Raw genomic sequence first — 7,297 nt, forward strand, 5'->3', positions numbered from 1 at the left:
TTCAACATTGGACTGGATGTCCTTGCATAGCAATAAAGTAGAAAAAGGAAGTAAAACTTACACAGATTGGGAAGGAAGAAATAAAACTGCTTTCATTTGAAGATGGCATAATTATCTCTGCAGAGAATCCAAAAGAATTGCTTGAAAAATATCCTCCTGGAACTAATAACTGATTATAGCAAAGTTATAGGATACAGGGTTAATATAAAAAAAAGTGAATTGCTTTCCTATTTACTAGTAATGGGCAAGTAGAATTTGAAATGGAAAACACAATACCATTTACACTGGCATCAAAACACTGAAATACCTAGGTATAAATCTTATAAAACAGGTATAAGAAAAATATAAGTAAAGCTGCTAAACTGAAGAATGAAATCAAAGAGATAAATAAATGGAGAGATATTCCATGTTCATGGATAGGAAGACTCAAAATTTTCAAGATGTCAGTTCTTCCCAACTTGACCTATAGATTCAATGCAATCCCCAATAAAACCCCAGCAAGTTATTTTGTGGGTATTAACAAACTGATTCTAAAGTTTATATGAAGAGGCAAGAGATCAAGAATAGCCAACACAATATTGAAGTAGAAGAACAAAGTTGGAGGACTGACACTACATGACTTTAAGACTTACCATAAAGCCACAGTAATCAAGACAATGGGGTACTGGTGAAATAATAGGCATATATATCTACGGAACAGGATATAAAGCCCCCAAACAGACCCACACAAATATAGTCAGCTGATCTTTGACAAAGAACCACAGGCAATACAGTGGAGAAGAAGTAGTCATTTCAGCAGATGGTACTGGATACCTGGATATCCATTCACATGCCAAAAAATGAATCTAGACACAGACCTTATGCCCTTCATAACAATTAACTCAAAGTGGATCACAGACCTAAACGGAAAATATAAAACTATAAATCTAAAAGATAACACAGGAGAAAATCTAGGTGACCTTTGGCATAACAATGCCTTTTTAGATATAACACCAAAGGCACAATCCATGAAAAAAATAACTGGATTTCATTAAAGTTAAAATTCTGCTCTGCTAATGACAATGTCAAGAGAATAGGACCACAAACCACAGACTGGGAGAAGATACTTGCCAAAGACACATCTGATAAAGGATTGTTATCCCAAATATATGAAGAACTCTTAAAACTCAGCAATAAGAAAACAAACAACCCAGTTAAAAAACGGGTCAAAGACCTTAACAGACACCTCACCAAAGAAGATATACAAACCACAGATAAAAACGTGAAAAGATGCTCAACATCATATACCATCAGGAAATGTAAATTAAGGCAGCAATGAGATAGCACTATACACCCATTAGAATGGTCAAAATCTGCAACACTGACCAATCCAAGTACTGGTGAGGAAGCGGAGCGACAGGAACTCTCATTCATTGCCAGTGGCAATACAAAAGGGTGCAGCTATTTTGGAAAACTGTTTGGTGGTTTCTTATAAAATTATTTATACTCTCACCATACAATCCAGCAATCACCCTCCTTGCCCACACCTGGATGTTTAATGCCGTTTTATTCATAATTGCCAAAACTTAGGAGCGACCAAGATATCCTTCAGTAGGTGAATGGATAAACTGTGGCACACCCAGACAATGGAATATTGTTCAGCACTAAAAATAAATGGACTATCTAGCCATGAAAAGGCATGGAGGAATCTTAAATGCCTATTACTAAGTGAAAGACTAAGTGAAAGGACTACTTACTGTAGTAAGTAGTAGTATATGATATTCTGAAAAAGGCAAAATTTTGGAGACAGTAAAAAAGATCAGTGGTTGCCAGGGGATTAGATTTGGGGAGATAAATAAGCAGAACACAGAGGAGTTTTAAGGCAGTGAAAATACTCTGTATGATGTTATGATGATGGACATATGTCATTACATATTTGTCTGAACCCATGTAATGTACAAGACCAAGAATGAATCTTAAACTATGGACTTTGAGTGATTATTCAGTGTAAGTTCGTGCTTGGTAAAAATTGTAGCACTCTAGTGGGTTGATTACAGGGAAGGCTATGCACGTGGGGAGCCAAGGGGTATATAGGAAATCTCTGTACCTCCCTCTGAATTTTGTTATAAGCCTAAAACTGTTCTAAAAATATAAAGTCTTTTTAAAAACTCAATTGTCTATGTTTTGGTGGATCTATTTCTGGACTCTCTATTTAGTTCCATTGATCAACATATCTATGATTTCACCAGTATCACACTGTTTTGATTACTGTAGCTTTAAATGCTGTCTCAAAGGGCAGTGTGAGCCCTGTAATTTCATTCTTCTTTTTCAAAATTCTTTTGGCTGTTCTCTCTTTTGCTTCATATACATTTTACAGTCCTCCTGCCAGGATCTACAAAAAAAAAAATCCTGTTAGGGTCTTACTGGAAGTGTGTTAAATCTATAGGTCAGTCTGGGGAAAACTGACATGTTAACTACCTTGAGTCTTCTAGCCATAAATGTGGTGTGAGTCTCCACTTACTTAGGATATATTTAATTTCTTTCATTAACATTTTATAATTTTGACACCAGAGCCTTTACATGTTTTATTAGATTCACAGCTAAATATTTTTGAGGTTTTGTAAATGTTTTCCTTTTAATATTAGTTTCCAATTACTGTTTGCTAATATATAGAAATATGATTGAGTTTTAAGTGTTGCCCTTGAATCCTCTGACTTTGCCAAACCTACTAACCCTAGATTAGTTCTAGAAGATTTTTTCTATAGATTCTGCAGGGTTTTTTACATAGACAATCATGTGGTCTGCGAATAAGGACAGTTTTATTTCTTTTTTGTCCAATCTGTATGCCTTTTAATTCTTTTTCTTGCTTTATTACACTAGCCAATACTTTATTTTTCCTTGTTTCATTTTTGAATAAATGAGGCAATTTTATTTAGAATGTCCAAGGACTTAACCAAAGTCACATGCTTAGTAGTTGCCATAATAGAGGCTGGAGTCCAGGCACTTGGTTTTGGTGCCAATCTACTTCCAGCTCTGTCCCATGAGATGACAGATACAAAAGAAAGAGGATACTGTCAGGATCCTTGTGTAGCTTTTCTACTGACTTTGCAATAACATTTGATTGAACTCGATCACTGACGATGCAGACCCCTCCTTTTCATAGTTTTAAAGTCAAGCAGTGTCTAGGGTGACTTGTGGCCTCAGCCCTGATGAGGTGGTCATTTCCAGGCATGAAAACTCCCAGCAGTCACTGTGCAGTCCCCAGGCTTGCAGAAAAAATTCTGAGTGCTTCTAAGGTAATGAGGTGAATGAAGAAGTGAAAGCAAGGTGGATTTCACCCATGACAGCTTCTGTTAGCAGCATTACTCACTCTCCGGGGCACTGGAAGGTGGTGATGGTGATTCAGAAATGTCTGCTGCAATTTAGCTCATCCACTCATCGTTGCTGTTGGGGGCACCGGAAATATTGACTCTACTGACTGGAGTGAGTGACAACGCACTGGCCTCACCAGCCAGTATCACTGGCCCAGCAAAGCCATAACCCCAGGCAAGGTCTGATGGGGATGGAGGCACATCCAGCTGGATGCTCAGCATCTCCCCTAACAGGACAGACATGCTGCCTGGTTTTCTGCTTCAGGATCATCCCTTTCCCTGGAGAGAGCCCTCCCATCCATAAAGCGGTCTTCTGACTAAGGAAGAGCTCAGGATAGGGCCCCTGGACATGTCCCTGAACCTACCCCCAAGACATCTCATTGCCTGTGTAACAGTAGTGAAATCCATTCTGTAAAAACATAGTAAGATATAAAAGCTTTGTTTTGGAAACAGTTTGAAGGTTGATGGGGCCTTTTCTTCAAAGAAAAAGTAGATAAGAGGAAACGTTATACTCCTCAAAGTTCACTCATACAGTATGTACTGGGTAGGGAGGAAATGGAAAAATCAGAAGTCTTAAAATCTGTCAACAAACATTTTCACTCTCTTTTCTACCTGGAAATGTTTGGGCTCAATGGACTTTGTTTCAAATGTGTTTGACCGAACAGAATATAGCAAATCATAGAGCGTGAACGTGGACCACATACTCTGCAATTTACATCAAAGAGCTCCTGGTGCCCTGGAAGGAGACTTGTATTTCGTGCACCATTTGCAACTTGCTGCTGGAATTCCACAGAGTCCACCATCCCTGTAAAAAAAAAAAAAGAAAGAAAAGGAGGGAGAGATTGATTTGGTTATTGCAATTCTGAAAGGGAATTTTGGGGGTTTTCTGCCATTCCTTGTGCTGCTACAAACCGTATTGAACACACACTCGGGTTGCTTTCATCAGTCCAGTAGGTTGGATTGAGGGGAAAAAAAAGCAAAACAAAATAAAAAAAAGAGAACGTGTGTGGTTTCCTATCTCCCAGATTTTGCAATTTCAAATGCACACGAATTTAATTTTATTGACCCAACAAATGATTGTCCTAGGGATGCTACCTTTCTCTACTTTTCGGGTAAGCTGTGACAAAGCGAGAGAGAGGCATGGACACATATACACTATCAATAAACTGTTAACTCTTAAAGGAGTTTCCAGAGAGATGAAGAGACCCAGAGCCTTCTTGTTAATTAGTTAATGTTTTTTAAATGCCTTGGAAATGAAAGCTCCCTTAAGTGTGAAGGGTCAGGACTATGCCATTGTTTGCCATGACAGGAGCGGCTGCTGCTTCAGCGAGCTTTTAGCACTAAAACGAGAAGTACCGGCATCTGTCTCATGTACTGAATTGTAATGGGAAGGAAAGCAAGAGGGGCTTCACTGCAGGAACCCCAAAATGAGAACCCAAGACGCTGGACAGGGAAGAAAGGGGCTGAGCCTGTGAATCTCTTAGCTGGAGGAAGCCTGGCCCCAGCTCCCTTCTTCTCAGGTGTCTCTGTGTATCCCCTTCGGTAGCAGATCTCCTTAACGTGGGGACAGTTTGTGCAGGCAGGGGTCTTCCAGTCGCATTCACAGGGGCACCAGGACAGGCGCGTTGGCAGGGCAGCCTGGGGACCCATCTGGCCGAGTCGGTCTGTGGCTTCAGCAACAGCAGCAGGTACAGGCGTGGTTGTGTAACTTGTAGGACATCAGAGTCTGGAAGGCAGAGATGGCACCCAGAGATGTGGCTGGTGTCCCACCAGAGAGAAGTTTTCCAGGGGGCATGAGATCTAAGCCACACCTTGTTTGGTCTTATACAAAGACCACTGCATCAGGAAGCAGTGCAAAATTCAGAAGCCTTGCGCACCCTTGGGCCGGCGCCTGGAAAGGGCCGGGCTGGGGAGATGGCAGGCATATTTTATCATGCCTTCAGATGTCCATGTGAAGATTGTGAGATGGGACGATTCTATTTTGCAGGCCTGGTCAACCCTGAATTTGACTCCAAAGGTGGTTAGCTGGTCAGCCGGAGGAGATCAGTGCCCTGGACGGAGTAAGGCAACACGCCACCTCCATGAACATGACCTCTTCCAAGGGAGGGAGGTGGCCTAATGCTGTGTGCCACACTCAGGTGAAGACCAGTGGGAACTGGTGGATTGCGAATGATCAGTCGGAATACAGGAGTCGGTACTTATACTTGCGGAACTCAAATCTAGAGTGCAATCTATCTTACACTCAAACTTTAACATATATGGAAATAAATCAAAGCAATGAGTTCTAGAACTCAAATGGCTTACAGAGCTTTGCATTTCTAAGAGTAAAACTATTTGGGTAGGAGCAGAAATAGGCAGTCCACCATGAGCCAAGAGTCACCAGGGGATCCCTGTGTTCTGATTGCACTGCTTGCTGTGTGACCTCAGATAAGTCACTTAACCTCTCTGAATCAAAAGTTCAAAAAAATACTAGCCCCACTGGTTTTGCAACAAGACTAAAGGAGATATTTCTGAGGCACTTTGTAAATTGCAACACAAAGTTCCACTCAAATTTTTCTCCAAAGTCCAGTGGAGAACTGTGCTGTCATTCATTCCGCCAGTATTTATGAAGAACTGTGTCTTAGTCTCAGTGGTACAGGGGTTCAGAGGAGAAGCCAGGTGCTGGCCCTTGACATGCTGCCATCTAGGCTGGGATGCCTGCACATGTTGCTTTTGCTCTAAAACTAGCAAATTTGTGCGGCGAAGCACAAAGCCATGCCTCTGTCTTGTCATCTTCCTATAAATGTCATTTTAGCAAGAAAACAAAGAGATACCAGGATCCAGCTAGATGGCGAATTTAAGATAAACGATGTTTTGTACTCATTGTGTATTAAAACATATACTTCTGTCAGGTTTCAGGAACGTCTTAGGCTACTTTTGGTGGGTGTGTCAAGTCGATTTTTTGACCTGCATTTGCGAATTAACTATGACATTTAGTTTACACAGAATTGGACAGATAACCAGGTTGTGATCTGTCTTACCGTATAGACTGGACAGAGCATAGTGAGGAGAGACTTGAGTTCACTGGTGGATGCTATCAGAATCCACTGTAACATAAGAACGAAAACTGCAGTTGGACTAGGAATTGCACTTCCTCACAGGGGCCTGGGCTAGCGTATTCCTCCCTGAGAATGGCCAGGTCTTTTGTGGATGTGTTAATGTGGCCATGGTACCCGGCTGTCAGCGCACGTCCAGGCTGCTCTCTTGCTATGGGTCCACGCGGGCTTCTCCCGTTTGCAGGCAGCCTCACTAACAAGGCAGCCCATCATCTCGGTGTCATAAACGACTCTGTGCTGCCCTTCTGTCAAAACGGATTTTCAGGCGAGAGATACAATCCCTTCCCATGCATCACCGTGTGTGACAGTATTGATTTGATATTGACTCTCTGCCGTCTTTGTGGGCTGCATTCCAACAGGTGTCCGGGCAGACACATCTTCCCCAGAGGGTCAGTCCAAGACGATGTGCAAGCCTCCTTAAAAAAAATCCTCCATTAAAACAAACTTTTGAAGACTATTTCTGAAGGCGAGGTGGCCTTCAGGGCAAAACTGGGTGGTAGGGTGGGAAAGGGGGACCGAGCAGTGACACTGCAGAGAGAGGACAGCAGGACCGGTGTTTACTGGAATCCACTTGTTCCTTTATTCACTGGACGAACGGCTGAATTGAATGTTGCCTGCGTTTTCCCTAAGCACTGTCTTTCAGCTTCTGAATCCTACCCTCCTTGTGTCTGTCCTGTGCTCTTCCGCTACAAAAGCACTCTTGTTAGCAATGGGACCCAGGAGAGGGGGCCTGTCTTCCCCCCAGCGTCCCCCGGGCACAGCCGAGGTTGGATTTGTGGCTCTGCCCAGTTCCCACAGCCTAATGAGCCATCACAGGGGACAAACCCAGTCGCTGTTGTACCTGCCATTTAC

This window comes from Leucopleurus acutus (assembly GCF_964270905.1).
Source record: "Leucopleurus acutus genome assembly, chromosome: 14".
In the NCBI taxonomy this organism is placed as follows: domain Eukaryota; kingdom Metazoa; phylum Chordata; class Mammalia; order Artiodactyla; family Delphinidae; genus Leucopleurus; species Leucopleurus acutus.